At 39.4% G+C, this 21309-nt stretch overlaps 1 long non-coding RNA gene across 1 annotated transcript; it reads left to right on the plus strand.

The window, feature by feature from the left end:
• Nucleotides 1–6025: 6025 nt before the first annotated feature.
• LOC121768317 lies at nt 6026–7592 on the plus strand. Its single transcript, XR_006043347.1, has 3 exons — nt 6026–6067; nt 6896–6960; nt 7448–7592. It is a non-coding gene; the product is annotated as an uncharacterized LOC121768317 (long non-coding RNA).
• Nucleotides 7593–21309: the final 13717 nt, after the last annotated feature.

Here is a 21309-nt window from a genome sequence, read left to right on the forward strand (position 1 = left end):
TGTGAGCGTTGCCAACTGACCGGTTGAATATCTGCCCGGGATGAAATGCCGCAGGTACCCATAATAGTTTGCGAGCTATTCGACATATGGGGAATGGACTTCATGGGTCCGTTTCCTTCATCTTATGGGAATCTGTATATCCTAGTTGCGGTAGACTACGTCTCCAAATGGGTAGAAGCCAAGGCCACAAGCACGTGTGAAGCCAAGGAGGTGGCCAAGTTCTTAAAGAGTCATATCTTCAGCCGATTCGGTGTGCCAAGGGCGATCATATCCGATCAAGGTACGCACTTCTGTAACCGTACAATTGAATCCTTGATGAAAAAGTACGGTGTGCACCATAGACTTTCCAGTTCTTACCATCCGCAAGCAAATGGTCAAGCGGAGATTTCTAACCGCGAGATAAAGAAAATTTTGGAGAAGACTGTGAACACCTCTAGGAAGGATTGGAGTGTAAGGTTAGAGGATGCTCTCTGGGCGTATCGAACAGCCTACAAAACTCCCATAGGCATGTCCCCTTACCGGATCGTTTTTGGTAAGATGTGCCACTTACCGGTTGGGATCGAGCATCGAGCATACTGGGCAGTACAGAAATTGAATATGGATGCTACAGCCTGTGAAGAGGAAAGGAAGCTGCAACTGCAGGAGCTTGAGGAACTTAGATTGGAGTCATTCTACTCAGCCATGTGGTACAAAGAGCGAACTAAATTGTGGCATGATCGAAATCTGAGAACTAAGGAGCTCCATGTTGGCCAGAAAGTACTACTCTTCCAATCAAGATTGAAGCTTATGCCAGGGAAACTCAAGTCCAAATGGACAGGACCTTACATCATAACTGCACTCAGATCTAATGGGGCAGTGGAAATTTCAGGGAGTTTTTCTAACTCTGAACCTTTTATAGTAAATGGACATAGGTTGAAAATATTCAGGGAGAATAGCGAGGTGGGTGTAGTGGATGAAATTCCACTGCAACCACTTACATCGGTTTCATACTGATCAGTAAGATAGGAATTTAGAATTCCACGTGGCTAGTTCCTTTTGAGAATAATCTTTGCATATACTGGCCAAGTAGGATTCTAGATTGCCTATTGTAAATATTGTAAATACGTAGTTAGTCTTTGCATGTCAGAGAATTTCTAAGAAAATCCAAAAATATTTTCGGGCTTTAAATTAAAATTGGAGTACGAATTGACCAAGAAATTACCTATCCGATGCTATTTCAATTTAATTTAGGAGCCTATTTTGAATTAATTTCCTATTTCGGTAAGTATAGGGGAAATTGAGTTAAGGACGGTAATTTGAATTAACGCTTGTGCAGCTTTTGCAGGATGACAGCGGCTGGAATGGCGCGTGAGCAGAGAGAAGGGACACGCTAACCAATCAGAGGCCAGCAATTTCAACCGCCTCCCATCTGAAACGACGCTACCGGCAACCCCTGATAACCAGTTACAACCACCTGCAACTGCTCTCTCTCACCCAAATTAAACTCACCGTCCCAACCCTTTTCCCTCACAAACCCTCATTTTCAAATTCGCTTTCAAGAAATTCTTGTCCATCTCTCTCACGGAAACATCATTCTCAACCCCAACTCTCTCCAAGATATCAAACCCTACTTTCCACCACTAAATCGCAGATTTCCGATCATGGGGAAGAAAGCGTTCACCAAGAAAATCAAACCGCGCCGCCAAGAAACCCAGGAGGCACAACCACAGCAAAATCCACCACCACCACCAGCACCGACCGCTCAGCCACCACCTATGATTTCCATGGATGCCATGATGGCATTTCTTCGTCAACAGGCCCTACTCGGGACTGGACGGCGGCATTGGCTGGTTTCGGTCAATTGGGGGGCGTAGGAACCACACCCAGTGAAATTCCACCCGCACCGGTCAGTCACGCAGAAGTACAATCGGAGGAGGGGTCTCCCTCGGAAACCGCACCATCGGAGACCTCGGTACCAGATTCGGCGGATCTCGACGCTATCGCCGCCCATTACGACTCCGACCCTGAGGAGCGTAAGAAAAGGGCCAGCCAAGAAGAGACAACCCATGAGGGGAGTGGTAAAACGGAGAGGACGCCCGAGGAGGAGCCGGTGTCTCATGAAGTGGAAAGGGAGGACATAGATCTGAACGAATCAGCCCAGAAGCGGTCGTTGATGACAGATGAGGAGTTTGATTCCATCTTGAACCAAGTAGGCCAAGCAGCGGAAGCTACTGCCTCGAAGGCTGAGGGTCTAGACCTCGCTTCGAAGGCAGTAGGCATGAGCGAGGAAACAAAGGGAGTAAGTGAACCAGAAAGCCCGGCATACCAAAGAGGGGGACAATACGATTATGGAAGCCATGGAAACAGGAACAGAGACAGCAGAACCAGAGGTAGAAGCATCCACCCTAGTGGCACCTCAGGTAGTAAAGCCAATTCCCATCAGACGGAAACTGGTAGTGAAGAAAGACTCCAAGGCAGAGCCGGCCAAACCGCAGAGGATATCGCAACGTTGTTTGGGTAAGTGGGCATCCAGCAGGGCGAAACCGAACACGGCGGAGGATCCTCTAGAGATCCTGAGTGACGACGAACGGACAACTCCCACAAAACCTGGGGAGGAGCCCACATCTTTTACCGATCAAATAGATGTTGAAGTAGTAATCGAGGAACCCTCTCCGGTGCAAGAGGATCAGGGTGTGGAAACTGAGCTGGTGGCTGAGGGTCTGGACCTCGCACCCAAGTCAGTTAGGCCCGAACAACCGGCCAAGGAAGATGCCAAAATAGAGAGTAGCCCCACTACCCAGGAGATGCAACCAACCAAGGTGGAGGAGGAAACCCGATACCGAGTCGAAAGAAAGCGGAAGGGCAAGGCTGTTATGAGGGAACAACCTACCACCAAGAAACAGCGTGTTGTGAACACCGGGATCGTCTTCACGGAAGCAACCCAAAGAACTCCACCGAGCCAGCGGGAGTTGAGTGACAACGAATATACAGCCAGCTCTGAACCATCGTCCGACAGCAATGTTTCTCTGGACGATGAGGAGTACACGGAACAACATCTTTTGGATGATCATAGGGAGCTCGTTCATCCGCCGGTAGAGAGATTAAGATACCGGCGGTGGACGGTCGACCTCAATGACGACGTGATAGAGAAGATGAAGCTGTTCGACTCCAAGAAACTCCAGAAAGCCTACCGGAAAAAGGACGACAAGAGCAAACAAATCAAGAGTGGAAAGGTACTTCATCCCCCCTCTTTGGATGAATTGGAGGTTCGCGACTCTTTTCTCGCTCTTTTGCGTGCGTTGGGTTTCGAGTGGCTATTGGAGAATGAGGTTATGAACATCCCGGTCAAGCTGGCCAAGGAATTTTTCTCGTCTTTTAGATTTAAAGTTACCACTGATTTGGATGAGGAATGAGGTTATGAACATCGATAGACCACCCCCCATACTGCCAAGTTAGTTTTTTTTTTAGTTTTCTGTTTTTTTTTAGGTTTTCGTTTTTGTTTGTTTTAATATTTGTTTAGGTAGTTAATTTGTGTTTGTGCACAGATTCAACTTCATAACACTTAGCCTATTTTATAGTCTAAGTGTGAGAAGTTAAGAGTTTGTGTCGTTTGAGCATGTTTTGTCTGTGGTTTCTTGTTTTTGTTTTTCGTACGCATGTTGATTCACAGTTAGTCCATTGTATGGCCTAAGTGTGAGGAGTTTTTAATTATGTTTGTGTTCGTTGGTTTTTGTTTAGGTGTTCAAACCTCTCCCACTTAGCCTATTCCATAGTCTAAGTGTGAGAAGTTTTTTATTTTTAGTTTGTTGTTTCTAGTTGCTGTTTTGTTGTCTGTGTGCCCATCTTACTGGCCATTACATTTTCCACTTCACAGCCTCATCTGAGGGCAGACACTTGTGAAGTGGGAGGGGGGACGCAATGGCCAGTAGGATGTATGTATATGTGTGTAGTCTTGGTGTTTTGTGTTTTTGTTTTGGTAGGTCTAGTTTTTATGTTGTGTGTTGATTGGGCTTAAAACTCAACTGTCTTGAGCTGACGGTGAGGGGAATTGAGGGAGATAGGACATGCTGGAAAACCGAAACCATCCCCATTAGTACCTCCTAGTCAGGATAGATGATGTGAGTATGAGAGAAAAGCCCATACTTAGAGCCGAACACGTAAGCCCTCTAAAATGTGAGTTATAAGCCTTAAAGTGGAACCACTTTCCACATATATTGAAAAGAAAAGAGTGGCTACCACAAATTGCCTAGGATGAAGTGACCACGGGCACTGAAGGCAGTAGGAGACCCCCCCATAAAAAAAAAAAAAAAAAACCACCTTTAGAACCCTTTTTCCCAACCTTTAACATCCAGATAAACACCCCTAGCCACTGGGACTGTGAGTACAAGGTATGAGGCGAATGAAGCTTACTGGCTAGAAAGCTGTACAAAAAGAAGGGACCAGCTGGGCAAGAAACTCAGAAGAAAATCGACCAGGGAGTCATTCCAGGTCCAAAAAAAAAAAAAAAAAGTAGAAGGTATCAGGGTGGCGAAGCCACAAAGAAAAAAAAAGAGAAGGAATAAGGGTGGCGAAGCCACAAAGATGCTACTGACCAGTTGGAGACCCAAGTCAGAAGCGCCAGCTAAGAAAAGCAACTGATCAAGAGCCTAACGCACACAGTTCCCCCCCACATCAATAAAGAAGAGGTTTTGAAAACTTAGAGCCTTAGGAACATCTACCCCAAAACACTACAAGCCAATAGCCCCATTACAAACCTTTAAGTCCTTCGGTAGCTGCGCGTGAGATCTAAGTCCGAAGCAATTGTGGTTGAGCATATTGAGAGAATGCGGTCCTAACATTCCTGGTGATGTATGAGAGACCGAGTGAATCTAGTGTTTGGCCGAGAGTTTGGCCGATCTTGACAAGCAGTACTGATTGGAAAAGAAAAGGGGGCGGCAGAAGTTCAAAGCTGTCTAAGGCCGGATTGCACCTGATCCTGAGGTAAGGGATGGTTGAAAATATAGCCCGATTTTTTTTTTGTGTTTTAGTGTTATGTGTGCTTTTCTGTATTTTTTCTATGTGTTTATCTTTGCGTCATAGTTAGTGTAACGCCCCGCTTTTTGAACCCTAATTTTCGAACCCTAAGACGTTGTATTTATTGCTTTGATTGCCGCAATTAAATGACGATTTATTTTGTGCATACCTTGGTGACCTAATTTGTTTTGGCTAAGTCAAAACCGTTGATTTTATGACGTGGCTTTAATTAATTGTCGGGGAATGAGATATATTGCGGTGAATTATATTATCTTCGGGGAGTGAGATTTAATCATAAATAATTTCCTTGCCTTTCATTGTGGAAATTTCGACCACTATTATTTTAAGGAGATGAATTCTATTTTCTTGGATTTAATAATTTGTTTAGGGATAATTATCCAATTAAATCCAAAGCCTAATTATCCTATTTCCTTCTTGAGAAAATCGGCCCCCACTAATTTTCCTAAAGGAGATTTCGAAATCTCCTTACTTGTGGGAGAAGAAATTATTCATTATTTATTTTGATCCCTCAATTATTTCTTTCCATGTTTTAATTGGAATATTCTAGCAAATCTTTCCCTATCTTATTTTATTAAAGATTTGGAAATTATTCCTTGTGGGAGGAATTGAATAACACGCCTATTTCCATATTGTTTGGGAGGATTTTTATTAATTTTCTTGCTCCGTATTACTTTATTCTGCTCCGTGAAAATACCAAATAAAATCATGGGCTAATTAAATAGCCATGATTTTCGAAAATCCTCCTTAATTCTTCCCCCTTATTCACGCCACTTCCTCCCTTAATCTCTATCAAATATTCATGCCATTAATCTCCCAAATCTTCAATTAATGGTAAATTATTTTATTCCTTAATCCTATAAATAAAGGAACAACTCCTAACCCTAAACCCCACCTCAAATCACACGCCTCCCACCACAAATCACACGCCCCTCCCACTTTTCATCTCCTCTCCCACTTGTTCTTCCACTCTACTCAAGATCCTTTCGATTCGCCAAGAGTTTGTTGAAGAACCAAGAGTTTTAAACGTTTCTACCGATTGTTTTGTTCAAGAAAGGTACATTCAAGCCTCTATTCTTCATTCCTCTCCATCCCAACTCTTCTTTTGTTCCCTCATGCATCTAGTGGGTATATGATTTCAAATCTAAGGGATTTAATCGGTGGGAATTTGTGATTGTGTATATGATTGTGTTTTGAATGAATTGTTGATGATTTAATGAATCTATGACGAATGATATATGATGTTATGAAAGCATGAGTACAAGGACCCTTTTGAGCATGTTTGTGTGTTAAAACCATGAAAAAGGTTGATTTTGAATAAGTGGGTGGAAACCCTAATTCGAATTTCTAAAGGCATGAGAAACTGTAATTTCGGACAGTATGTTCCGACATGTATTTGACCGACCAAATGAACTCCGATTTGATCGATTCTTTTTCCTGAGTAAACTTCTGTTCTGTGTTGTGTGATAATTTCAACTCATTTGGACGAAAGATGAATTTTTGGTGAATTTTTAAAGTTTACTGCGCATTTCTGGCAGAAAGTGTTTTCTCGACCAGTAGGTTACATTTTCGATTTGACCGACCTAAAATGGTTATTTTGATATGAATTTTTAACTGGAAATTATTTGATGAGTATACTGCCTTGTGGTAAAATTTTAGCCCCAACGGAAGTCGGGTGAATTTTTAGTAAATTTTATAAAATAGTTGCGCAGTGCTGCCAGATTTCTATCTTTACAAAAACACTATGTTACCATAAGTGAATTACATGATTGATATATGTGATGACGTGATGTGATGTTCAAAGATGGGAAAAGGGAAAACGATAGGGACATGCATAATATTAAGTCAATGGTTGTGACTGATAAGTCATATATATTATTTAAAGGTGATAACTCGTGCTCGAAGCGTGATAGCAAAGGAAAGGCAGTAGTTGAAATCAAAACGGTCGAGGTGGGCTACTTTTCTACCATACACTATGTGTGGGTTCTCTTTTATTAAAAACTCTTTTACGTATGACTGTGGAGCTATAAGGGTGGTTTTAAGCGATTATCATGTCGTGATTTGTTTTAACGTGCCTATCTGATGTGGCTGTTGCCACTGTTATATAAATCGAATTCGGGTCCTCGTAGGGCCGTACACCTATGGTAGACTGTGTGCTAGCGTACGGGCTGGCCGGTCTAGTGACCTGGTTTGCGGCCGCATTCCTTGTCATGTATTGGCAGATATGGTTGACGACGATGGGGAAAAATGACTGCGCAGTCGCTATTTTGAACAATGGAAAATATTTTGGTGCCTCGGGCCTTTCCAAAGTAAAACCCCGATGGTTACTTACGTATGGCATAATAATATATACTTTTATTTAAAATGTTTTCGGGCATGAGCCACTGAGTATTATTTTTATAGTACTCAGCCCTGCATATGTTTTCTCTATGTGCAGGTTGAGCAGCGACGAGCGGTTGGTGGTGTTGAGCAGAAATAATAATATGGTTGTTTTGAAACTTCGAGTGTCGTTGTGTCTTCACACATGACTTCACTCTTCTCTTGGATGCTTCCGCTGTGATATTTTCCTTACGTACATTTTTACTTAACTATGGATCTTTTTGATTAAATGTTGAGAACTCGTTACACTTTTTATTAATGTCAAACCTTTGGTCTTTTCATTTATTTTAATATAGATATCTTCGGTCGTTTAATTATTAGACTTAAATTTTGGTCAGACTTTTATCGAAACCCTAGCCTTCTAAGCCCGTTCATTTAAACCCCTTTAAGTCGCGATCACCCGCTTTTATTAACCCTAGGGGGGGCGGTCGTGACAGTTAGAGTCTAGTTTAGGTTTGCGTCGGTCAGGGGAGTAACCAGGCTAGAATTCGACTTATTTCTTTTTGTTTGTTCTTCACGCTTGAGGACAAGCATGTGGTAAGTGTGAGCAGTTTGATAAGTCGTATTCTAGGCCTTGGTTATGGGTCAGTATGAGGTGCGTAAATGTTTAGATTTGCAAAACAGTTGCTCAAAGTGTGCAGGTTACGCGTTCTAGCCAGTAGGGAAGCTTTGGAATGAGTCAAGTGAAAAGGGCGTCAGGAAGATTCTATACTGACCAGTATACATGCTAAAAGGGCTCGAGATGGAGAAGACGGATAGCTGAGGCTGATTACCCACAATTAAGGGCAAAGGAGTCATATTTCTATGAGGATTTACCCTAAAATCAAGGGTAAGCCTCCCTATAAAAGGAAGCCACTTGGAGAGAGAAAGGGAGATCCACATTCACTCATTCACCACCATCTCTAGGTAGAGAGTTCTCTCGGTAATACCAGTCTTTCAGCCGTGTCCCGCTTCTTGCCTCGCCGCAGCCATGATCACCTGACGTCCAGATGTTACCAGAGTCCCAGTCATCGTCCGTTCCAGCCAGCAAGACCGTAGCTTAGAGATTCCATCACCCGGAGTGGCGAAAACACTTTTATTTGCCTTCGTAGTTTAATTTTCCTTGCTTTCCTTACGTTGGATCTTTGTTGCTTTTGGATATTTTCTGCTTTTGAAGTACTTGTTGAAGATCCGAACGTGTTTATGCTATGAAGTTGATTTCCGTTTCGTTATTGGTGTTGTTTTCTTTTCCTTCCTTGCCTAGTTAGCTTAGATCTAAAGTTTCTTGGTGTTTTAAGTGCTGAATCTCTCATTTCTGTTTTACGTAGCAAGTTTCTTTAGGATAGTATAAGTTGGTACTGTTTGATTGGGAAGTGGATCGTTGCATGCAAATCTTAGTTTTAATTTCCGAATCGTTCTTCCATGTTAACTAGTATGCAGAAGTACAGTTCCGGTGTTTTATTTCAGATTTGATTTCGTAGTTTTAGATCTGTGTTCTTGAATTGACAAACTGTGTTTTCCGTGTGGAATCTGGAATTGTTACCTGAATTTTGGGTGTGTTTGTTGAAGAAGATGATGTCCATTTCAATTGGAGGGGACCACTTACTTTTTAGATGCTTTGTGCTTTTGTCCTTCACTTTTAGTTAAGCCCTGTCAGCCTAGTCACCAAACTTCCACTACCCTCTGAATATTCCGTTTAGCCCAAAATAGAAACCCGTACCTGCTAAATATTTTCTGTTACAAAAATGTCTCCCCATTCCACGTACCCAGTTACTTTCCAGATGTCTTTCATACCGCCTAACCAGTAGAACACCACCTTTAAGTTTTTGCCTAGGTAGAAGACTCAACCCAAGTGTGGTAGCTAACCAACCCTTCCAAATATCACCGCAGTAGTTTAAACGCACCATCTCTGTGGGATTCGACCCTTATCACCACTATACTGATCAGTAGGAGTGGGTTGAGGAATCTTTGAAACCAGGGTCTAGGCTTAGTTAGGATCTATATCCTGACCAGTAGGATATATCCTTGCTTGAACGACACCTACGCACCCCTGGTCCTTTCAAATACCCTAGCACAGTTTATACTTTGATAGAACGAGTCACCTAGCTTATGCTCATGCGATGCAAACGTAGATTACTAAGATTAGGGTTGTCAATCCTAAATATGTAACTCCCAAAAGCTCCTAAGACCCTTGAAAAATCCTCACTCTCAATTAACAATGCCGTTTTAAGGAAAGCTAATTGTAGTGTCTACTAAGTGGACCTAACTCGCCAACCTCCTCTCACGATTATGTAGCAAGTTATATTAGATCATACACGATGTGTTACTCAATCATGAAGCATCAAGATTAACTTTGGGAATAAACAAAGTAAAAACAAAACGGATATTAAATAACAAAACGGAATTGTATAAACTAAAAAGAGTTACTAACACATCCCTAGAATCCTATGAGTTTAGTTACACATGATAGAATAAACTAAAAACATAGATTGAAGGGAAGACAATGAAAACATAAGAATTAAAGCAAATAAAACCCAGAGGTTGAATCCTTATAGCCTTGATGATCTTCTTGAATCCTTCTCCAACCCCTTGCACAATGAAGTACTCTTAACTTTTGAATCTTGGAAGAAAGATGAGAGATTAGGGTTGGAGGAGGAGCCTTGTGGGCTCCCAATTTTGGAGGCTATGAGTTGGTGAATATTATGAATGAGGTTATGTGGTATATATAGGCTTGAAAAAGGTTTAAACATGGTAAAAGGTGTCCTCCAAGTAATAGGAAAGATGGAATTTCCGTGCCTCATAGGTGAAGGAAAAGATTTGGCATAACAAGGTAAAAGTTTCTTTCCTTCCTTAAATTTCCACGAGCACTTGACAGCATTGCGCAGTCTTCGTAGAACGGACATAACTTTCAAAGATGAAAAGAATGGTGTGTGGCACGCCCTGATCGGACTTGAGGATCGCCGAAAAGTTGAGTTTGAACACAGGCTGTCGTGCGCCACATTTTGTGGCGGACCGCTCCACCTTGGCCGGCGGTCGCTGGACATTAATTCGAAGCTTCTGACTCTTTGGTGGCGGTCGCCACACACTTCCTGGCAGTCTTCGGGCGTGTCTTTGTCAGCCGCTGAGCGCCGGCGGTCGCCGGAAGTGTTGTGGTTGTCGCCGGTCGCCACTTGGAACTCTAGATTCCGAATTTTCATGTTTTGACTCCCTTTTTAGGCTCGAATATGCAAATTTCTCACAATACATGTCAAAATACCAAAATAGATAAAATATGCAAATAATAGACATGTATGCAAATTTGCGGTGTCTCACCGGTTCTCGGACGAACCGCCATGCCGCGCCAGCCGCCGCCCGTCGACAACCACCGGCGGAAGACCGCCTAGGGTCGCGATTTCTCGACGGCGCGCACGAGCCCTCGCTCGTCTGCGCGTCGCCCCGTGATCGCGATCTCATGGCTCCCACTCAGTTCGACGTCCTTCCTTCGAACGTACGTAGCGCGATCCGTGTCGGTGCAAGCGCCGACGGATCGCACGCCTCGTATGATCGAATAATTCAAGTTCTTGATTCGATAGTTCTTGAGTTCTACATGCGTAATAAATTAAACAAAAACACAAGAACATGCTTCGCAATCAATTAAACATGCATACATTAATTTCGTGAAATTTAAATCCAAATAATCACAGCCAAAACCTAGCTCTGATACCAATTGAAGGGGTTGGCAGCGGAAGCATACATAAATCGATTACATAATAATCCTGATCTATTTAGCAGACTATTCAGACAAATTCTATTCGCGCAATTATTACATGTATCATGCTCATAACTTGAATTAAATCATGCTTTAAGCATAATTAAAACCTAAAACATGCTTACTACGGATTAGCCAATATACCTTGATAATTCTCCAAAGAATTGACGATGGCTAGCGCATCCTCCACATGATGATCTTGAGTACTAAACCGCAGATCTTCTAACTGGTTCCCAGACTTGTACGTTGATATCAGTATGGACTGATCTCACCAAAGTACTAGGACTTAAATAAAGAAGACATAAATTTTATCCCACGGAGGAGAGCTGAAGAGAAAAATCTCGCCTACTCCTTCTCTAAGGGGGGACGAAAATTTGGAGAAATAATTAAGTGTATTTTCTGTCTCCTTTTTCTCCTATTTATATTAAGTCACATATTGGGCCCAGTCAGGGATCTATGAAAAAATATGGATATGGCCTCCCCCAATTAGCTTTTTACTAATTAAATTGAACCCACAATTTAATACAAGCTTATATTGGAATATTACGAGCATCCACTACAGAAGTAATATTGCACTGCCCATCCAAATCCAAAATTATAAGTATTCCGGGTTTCCATTAATTGTCATTCATTTCCCGTGCTAAAGATAGAAACGTCTATTAATTAATTAGTGTCTGCTATGAACTTAATTAATTAACATCTTATTAATTCTAAGAGTGGACTTAGCAAGAAACGCTTATTTATTATTCATAGAGTAATCAAACTCCAACTAGCTAGATTCCGAATAATAAAACCTTGTTTCAAGCTCTTCTTGAGGACGTTATCAAACGAGACTCACCTCGCGCACGATTTAATATAATAGCAATCCTAGCACCGCTAGATATTAATCACCACTACCTAATATGCCAGTATTATTGGGTTGCGAAAAACCCGCACCATTTGACAAGTCAAAGTAGTGCATAATCAATACCGTATGCTCAATGCTAACGTACATTGATTAAGAAATAAATTATTATCAAGACCTCGTCTTTCAGTAGATAGCATAAAGACTTGTCTCGCTGTTAGATCCAATTCAGTGCTCTATCTGCGTTGTGAAATTCTTTATTTTTCTTTGTTCAGAACTGACCGTGTTACCTTAAAGTGGACGACGCCCACACCTATCTACTAAAACAAAGACTTAGACATTGTTAAGTTTACTTATACATTTAAACATGCAATAAACATCCATTAAATGTAAGACATAACAACATTATGACAAAAATAGTCTGTTGCATTCATTGGAAAATGAAATATAGAGTTTTACAGTATTCAATCACTCGAAAGGTGATTTCCAGTATACAAACTCTAACAACCTCCCCATATAGGAGTAGAGGATGAAATTTCGTCCCTCAGCTCTCGTCCGTGAGCAGTTTTTCTGTCTTCCTTATTTAAGTCCTAGTACCTTGGTGAGATCAACCCACACTGATATCAACGTACAATCCAAGAACCAGTCAGAAGATCTGTGGTTTAGTACTCAAGATCTTCACGAGGAGAAGGTGCGAGCCAACTTCGATTCTTTGGAGAATCAGCGAGGTAAATTGGCTAACTCAGTAGAAATCATGTTTTTGGAATTAATTACAATAAAACATGTTTAAATTCAAGTTATGTGCATGATACATGTGAGAATTACGCGAATAAAATTCATCTAAATAATCTGCTAAATAGATCTATGTTTCATGCGATTTATTTCATGCACGCTTCCACTGCCAACCCCTTCAATAACCACCCTATAGCCAGGCTCATCCCTAACCCGAACTCTATACCCCTTAACACCCTCTGGATACCCAAGGAACACACCCTTTTTAGACCTTGGATCAAGCTTATCATTCTTAGAGTGAATGAAAGTAGGGGTGAGCAAAAAAACTGAAAACTGAATATTCGAACGAACCAAACCGAAATTTTGAAATTCGGTTCGATTTTTTCGGTTTTTCGGTTCGGACAAAAAAAACTGAAAAACCAAAAAACCGAATTATATTTAATATAAATATAATAAAATATATATATAACTCTAACCCTAAAAAATTTCTGGCTCTATTCCCATTCTGCCTCCATTCTCAATTCCGGTTTCCACTCTAAGTCTCTAACCCTAAAGGCTAAATCTCACGAGCTCTAAGCCTCCAACCCGTCACCTATCTCTGTTCCAGCCCATCGCCTCCAGCCATCCACGTCGTCTCCGCCCTCTAGGAGTGCAACTGTGCTCCAGCCATCCACGCCATCTTCAGAAGAAGGTAAAATCTCAAACTTATCTATTTTATTCACAGCTCTCAAATTAGTGTTAAAAAATATAATACTTCTAATGTTATTGTGTTTAGGCATTAATGTGTTCTTCAAATGATAAGTATTTGGATATGTTCTTTTAGGAACCATAAAAGAAGATAAGACACATAAACTTTGATATTTAAAAATGATTATTGCAAGTATTGAAGATGAATTCATATGCTTAAATTAAGTGTTATGATATTTTAAAATTGGATGCTCCCCTAATCGTCCAAATCTGCTGCCCCAAATTCATTTTTCTTTTTATTCTTATTTTCTCAACCTCAGTAGCATTTTCTTATACATTCATATATTATATGCTTCATTGTTAATAACTTATGGAATTATTTTGTATTTCACATTTTAGAAAGTTGATTTAAAGCTTATGATAAAGATTATGGCCAAAAGATATGGCCAAAGCTCATCCCGTGGAACGAAGAAGATTGAAGACTAGGGAATGGATTTACATTGTTAAGCTTTGATAAGCTTTGCCCACCCAAAGGTCAGATTCTGAGTTCGGGATACACATTAGAAGATTCGTGGTTGAGTACGAAGATCTTCATGTGGAGAAGGCGCAAGCAATCGTCGATTCTTTGGAGAATCAGATCGGTAGTTCTAAACCGTAGGAATTCATGAATTAGGGTTTAAATTCCATAAGCATGAATTAATACGTGTTCTAGCATGCAATTTGATTATTTAACATGTAGTTAATTAATCTCATCATCGGTCAAATAGATCTGTAGATTTGATTTATTTGTTTATGCATGACTTCCGCTGTGCAAGGGGCACCAAACCCCAACATACAGAGCTTCACCCCAAAATTTCTTTGACAAACTACTTTTGGATAAAATACATCTTACTTTTTCAAGTAAAGTCCTATTCATCCTCTCAGCAATACCATTTTGCTGAGGGGTATAAGGAGTACTCCTATGCCTCTTAATCCCATGTTTTTGACACAAAGAATCCATTTGAGTATTGCAAAACTCAAGGCCATTATCTGTCCTAACAGCCTTGATCCTATTTCCAATTTGATTTTCAATTAAAACTCTCCAGTTTGAAAAGGTATGAAAGACATCAGACTTATGTTTTAAAAGAAAACACCAAACTTTTCTTGAAAAGTCATCCACAATGGATAGGAAATAGACTGCCCCAAACATCCATATGAAGGTACTCTAAGACAGAATGACTAATATTTTCAGTCACTGGGGTAGGGAAAGAAACCCTATGTTGTTTCCCAACACACAAGTTTCACAAAAGGGAAGCTCATTTTTGAAATCCAACTCACTCAAATCTCAGAGTTTTTCAAAAGTTTTAACCCCTTTTGACTCATATGCCCAAGTCTATTGTGCAACAATAGAGTTCTATCCATTTTAACTACATTTACACTGTGATCATAACTAGTCAGAGGCTTAGCAGTACACACATACAAATTACATTTCTTAACAGCTTTAAACAGGCATAACATACCCTTCATGATCCGCATAATTCCATGTCCCCATTTACCCTCAAAACCATCAACTTCAAGACAGTAACAGGAAAGAAAATTATAGCTTAGATCACACACATATCTCACATTATTCAAAGTCAACAAATAATCATTCTCAAACTTCAAACACACAGAATCAATTCCAAGAATTTTACACTTCTTGTCATTTGACACAAAAACATTTTCAACAGGTTTGAGAAAAGTGAATGAGTCTTTGAAAGGACATATGTGAATGATGCATCCTGAATCAATTAGCCAGTCATATTTGGTGAAGAAGCACTCAGAGGCAGAGTTTACAGAAAACACATCATGATTCCTAAAACACAGTCCATGAGAAGCATCATCTTTGGGCAAATTAGCAACAGACTCAAGCTGATTGTTATTATTGTGTTTCTTACCTTTCTTAGGTTTAGTACATTCAGCCTTGTAATGGCCTACTTCTCCACAGTTAAAACATTTTCTTTTAGCTTTAGGGTCTTTACTTTTAGACCTAGATCTACCTTTGCCTTGCTTCTTACCATTTCCATTTGAACTGCTGTCATCCCCTCTAGATTGAGACCTCCCTCTTACATTCAAAGCCTTGGTTTGAGAAGATTTGGAGTTGTTCTTTTCATTAATTTCCAATTCCTTAGATTTTAAAGAACTAATAATGAGGTCTAGAGGGGTATCATCCCTGCCATACTTAATGGCAGCCTTAACATCACCTTAAGTACCACGGATGGCATTCATGAGAGCAATGCTAGTATACTCATCAATATTTTTGTCCCCAGATCTTTTAATATTTTGGACAAGTTTCTGAAACGGTCAATGTTATCATCTATGTCTTTTGAAAGATCCAATTTAAACTTAAATTTTTTTTTCTAGAAGGTACATCCTAGAAGACATAGAAGTTTCTGTGAAAAGAGTATCTAGCATCCACATCTCAGAGTCAGATTCCACAGACCCAACCATTCTTATCACAGAGTCAGGGAGATTTAGGATTATTGTTGACCTGGCTAATTCATTCATTTCAGACTCTGTATCAGGGATAGTCCCCTCTACAGCTTTGAAAAATTTCTGTTTAATTAAAATACATTTTACCTTTTGTTTCCAAATAACAAAATCATTTTTCCCATTAAAAGAGACTATGCCCACATATTGAGACATTTTGAAAAGAGGTTTTACACACACCAAAGAGCCCAACACACAGAAGGCACATCAAGCAACCCTGCTTTCACAGAAGGTGAACTTAAACACAGAACAGTCAAAGGGTCCACCAAGAACAGAAGGAGTTCCTCTCTATCTGTCACGTGTACCCCGGCAAGAGGATTTCTCAGTTCTCAATCACCCAATGTATGGGGGCGCAGGGGGTCACTCAAGGCGGTTAAGGCACAGGGTGGATAGGTAATTCACTCAAGGCATAGAGCTAGAGTTCTGAGATACACACTTTGTGAAACAGTCAAAGAAAAGTAAGAAAGCAACAGAAGCAGGAAAGTTGTAAACAACAAGATCATGCAGAAAATAAGAGCAAGTAATCCTAAACCGCAGCCAGCGATGACTACCAGAAACAACTTCCCATACCTAAAACTAGAAAGCTGTAAAAGTTTTAGGGTTTTTAGCCAATTTACCAGAGCAGGGTCCTAGATCAGGAACACCCGACTTACCTCAGAGCCTATACCGGAGGTTGAGCTTTACTCTGACGAGCCCACCTCCTTTATTTTTTAGCGACCTAACGTGCCACGGTGTTCCCCCCGTGGCTCTGATACCACTGTAGGGATCACACTACCATTACATTGTTACTAGGACCTCTTTTGCTATTACACCGCTTACTGAGTTGGCTAGACTCAGAGGAACAAGCCGCAATACAAAAGATGGTTACACTGATGAACCCTGTTAGAGTTTAGTATACTGAAAGCATCTTTCGAATGCTTGTATATGTAATAACTCTTTTATCCATTTGTTACCATTTTATGAGAAATAATATTTTGTTACAATGTATTTTGCTTATGTATTGCTTATGTATTTATGAGATGTTGAAATGCGTTTTCCATTTAAATACATAGTTTAAGCAAAATGAGTCTAAGTCTTCTGCATAGTAGACGAGTTGTGAGCGGCGTTCACAGTAGGTAACTTGTCAGTTCATGCAGAAGAAAAACTGTTTCACAACCTAGATAGGCTTTGACTACCTATCGTGAAAGGTTGCGACGTCAGTCCGAAAGTTTCCTTACCTAAGGAAATGAACGATGTCGGTGTGGTATAGCACTGAAAGGATCAAACAGTGAGATAAGTCTTTCTTGGCTATTTACTGAAAGACGAGGTCTCGGTGATTGTCATTTCTTAATCATTGTTGACATAATATTGAGCATACGATATTAATTGAAAACTACTTTGACTTATCAAATGGTGAGGGAATTTCGTTGCCCAAGAATCCTGATAGATTGGGTAATGATCATTAATGTCTAAGTGGTGCTAGTATTGTTATTGCAATGAATCGTGTGCTGGGAGAGGCCAGTATGATAATATCCTCAAGAGGTGTTTAGAAAAAGGTTTTATTATTCAGAAAACTGGCCAGTTGGAATTTATTCCATGAATAATAAATAATGTTTCTAAACTAGATCACTCTTGGAAAAAGAAATTAATTAATAATAGTCAGATAGCAGACTTGATATTAATTAATGGATATTTATATCTTTAACACGGGAAATGATTTAATTAAAGAGGAAGTCCCGGAATACTCGTAATTTCGGTTTGGACGGGCAGTCAATATTATATCTATAGTGGATGATAATAATATTTAAGTTTGGGCTTGAATTAAATTGATTTTAATTTAATTAGTGAAAGCCTGAACTGTGGCCCAATCCAATCCTCCACAGATCCCTGGTCTGGCCCAAAATAATTAACTTATTATAAAAGGGAGAAGAAGAGAAGACAGATTAATTAATTCTCCCGTAAAATTTCGATCTCTACAATCTGGAGAGAAAAATATCGATTTTTTTTTGTTCTTCCGTAGAGATTTCAGTCTTCAATTCTTCTCCAGCTTTTGAGGATTTGACAAGCTTTGCCCACACAAAGGTCAATTCCGAGTTAAAGGGAACAGATCAGAAGATCCGTGGTAGAGACGATTGAAGAAGGAGTTCGAATTCAATTACTTGAATTCATACGGTAAATCGTTGTATTTAATTGCATATATATTCAATATGATATGTGATTATATGTTTATAAACATGTTTCTAGTTTACAATCGGATGAAAGCATGTTTAGATGTAAATCATTCAATCAAACTAAATGATTTCCGCTGCAAAACCAACAATTGGTATCAGAGCCGGTTTTTAGGCTCTGATTGTTTGATTTACTACGTGCTTTGATTGTATGAATAGCATGTTTTATAGTTTTCAATGCATGTTTAGTGTTCAATTAATTCGGTAATGAATTTAGAACTGTTGAACTATGAACATTCAAAATTTTGGGCTGCTCGTGGCCTTAAGAACAGCTCATAAAATTCATACTCTGATCAGAATTCACGCAAGGCAAAGGGAGCTGCTAGCCATTTATGGTTGAGAGCAGCTCCATGCCACGAGAATTCAGTGGGAACAGCCGGTTAGAACCGAGAGCAGCTCCGGATCACTCGCGACTTGTCGACGGGAAGTAGGCCCTGATGGTCGATAAGTTTTGACCATGTTACGGGACTGGCTAGTCAACGAGGAGGCGAGATCAGTGGGAGCGGTAGGGCGTTGCTGGCTGAATTTCGGGCGGAGAGCAGTGCCGGCGATTCCCAGTGTGTGTGGCTGACGGAGGAACCTGCTGGTCGCGTTTTTCCGGCAGAAAGCAGTCTGTTGAGGCTGACACGAGCAAACAATGGAGTCGATTGGTGGTCGGTGCTGCTGACCGAGTATTTTAGGTCGAGAGCAGTGTCGGGGCTGCTGATCGACGAATCAGTTTCGAGGTCGGACGAAAGCTACTGCTGGACGTGCTTGTCACATCCGAGAGCAGCGCTGAACGTTCCCGCAAGATCCGGCCATTGTGAACTAACCGCAGATACCGGAAGTTTGAAACTGATTACGTGATTAGTTAATCTTGTCGCTTGAATTACGTGAATAATTGTTTTGACCTGATCGCGTTTTTCGAGGGAACCGACTTCGTGATTTGCGTGAATATAAACTGACTACGTGTTTAAACATTTGTTGCATCAATATTGAAATGTGTAGTCTGTTTCTGTGATGTCGAGAATTGTGAAATAATTTCTTTATGTGCTTTAAGGATAAGTTTCTTTAATGAGATTTCAGGTTCTGTTATGCGTGAAGTTTGTTAACGTGGATTGTGTTTTTTTTGGTTATATAATAAAACCAATAATTTTTGAACTAATTCTTGAGTTACGTAAATAATCAATGGGACTACATGTCCCACTTTAAATTAATTTTTAGTAATTTTGGATATAGTTATCTAAAATTAAAATCAATTATTATATGGAATATCATTAAATTAATTTGTTAAGATTTACATGGGTTTGAATTTTTAATCTATATCTCATGGATTTTGATAGATTATTTCTATCTAGATATATCCTAGTTAGAATAGATTTGGTTGTTCAAATAAATCCTATAAATCTAGGATTCCATATTTTTATGGGAGGAATAAATAGGAATTTAATGTAGATATGTCAATAACATATATACTTATCATGATATAGATAGGTTTGAATTATAATCCTTATCTATAAGATATTGATAAATTTCATTTATTTAGAATATATCTTAAGATGATTTGGATAAGTATTTTTCAATTAAATCCTATTATATCTAGATTTCCTAAACCTAATGGAAAAGGATGAGTATTATAATTAATATTATTATTATTTAATAATAATCTATTAATATTAATTAAAGAAAATATTTGATTAATTATTTATAATTTATTAATTATTAATTAATCAAATTATTTAATTATCTTAGTTGAATTTCATGGATTTAATAGAACTACCTATTAATTTGAAATTAATATAAGTGAACTTTCTGCCTAATTCACTTAAGTGATAATTAAAAGAAAAACCATACCTTAAAATAACTAAACGATAATTATGATCTCTGTCGTATATGGTCTCCAAAGAATTAGTCTATGTATGAAGCAGTTTCTAATATTAACGCGACTCACCTTAGTGGGAGCCTTAATCCTAAGAAATAGCAAGTTCATTAGTTAGACTTCTCAAAATAAAGTTTAATTTTATCTAGACGTGATTTCCAATATTATCGCGACCCACCTTAGTGGGAGCTTTAATCCTAAGAAATTGCAGAGTTCAGAAGATTGAATTAACTTGTGAGATAACTGTAGAATTTTGTTTGTGGCGTGCGACCTTCCCTAGAAGGAGTATCAATACGGAAACGAAATTCTTGGGGTGAATATTCAATGGTACAAGCTTAGGCAACGTTTGGCGGCCATGCCACCTTAGTGGTCTCTGGACTATTCGTCGATGTTGTGACCAGAATTCTGTTAAATATGAATCTTTTACTTGACCTCCCTAGAGGCGTACTTAATTCTATTTAACTGTTGTGAGAATCTAAACTGTGTTAATGGTTTTTACTCTTTAGAATCTTACATAGTTTGTAACAATAAGCTATTCATTTTCTCAGCTAAATCCAAATCAAGATGTCATTCAATCCTCTTTCCGCTATTCTTAAAGAACACAAACTCGAAGGTCATAACTATATCGTATGGAAACAAAACTTGGATATCGTTCTCACTGCCGAAGAGTACAAATATGTGCTCACTACGGAATGTCCACCTGTAACATCCCAAACTTTTGTGACTTCTTTTTATGTAATTGGAATTTTGAAGAATTCTGAAACGTTTGATTCTATGTGATTAAGTGCTTTGTGTGAAATAATTTGACGTGGTTATTGTGGAATGACGAGCTTGAGATTTATGTTTTTCCAACGTGGGGAAAAGATTAATAGGATCATGCATTTATCCTTTCTCGAGTCGATTCATTGAAATATTCGGCCCTTCCTAATTATTGAAATAGTACTTCTTTTTGTGGATTTAATTAATTATTTTGGGATACTTATCCAAATTAAATCCAAACCAAATGACCCCTAAGTAGTACTACATGAAATTCGAACTCCATTTTATTTTCCTTGGGAGTGTTCGAAAATCTCCTATAGGAGAAAGAATTATTTTCATTTGATTTAATTGGTGCTTTATTGACTCCCTCCCTTTGAATTTAATCCAATTAAATCATGTTGTATTCTATTTCTTCACCCAAAATAAAAAGAGAGTTGGAATATTTCCTTGGGTTTTTGAGCCTAGCAATTTTCGGCCCCTCCAATAAAAGATGGGGGATATTTTATTTGTTTCCTAATTTGTGGAATCCCTTTTATTCAAATAAATCCCTATGCCTAATTAATTGGGGATGTGAATATTTTTTCTACTTTTCTTTCAT

Source organism: Salvia splendens, chromosome 15 (assembly GCF_004379255.2).
Source record: "Salvia splendens isolate huo1 chromosome 15, SspV2, whole genome shotgun sequence".
Lineage (NCBI taxonomy): Eukaryota > Viridiplantae > Streptophyta > Magnoliopsida > Lamiales > Lamiaceae > Salvia > Salvia splendens.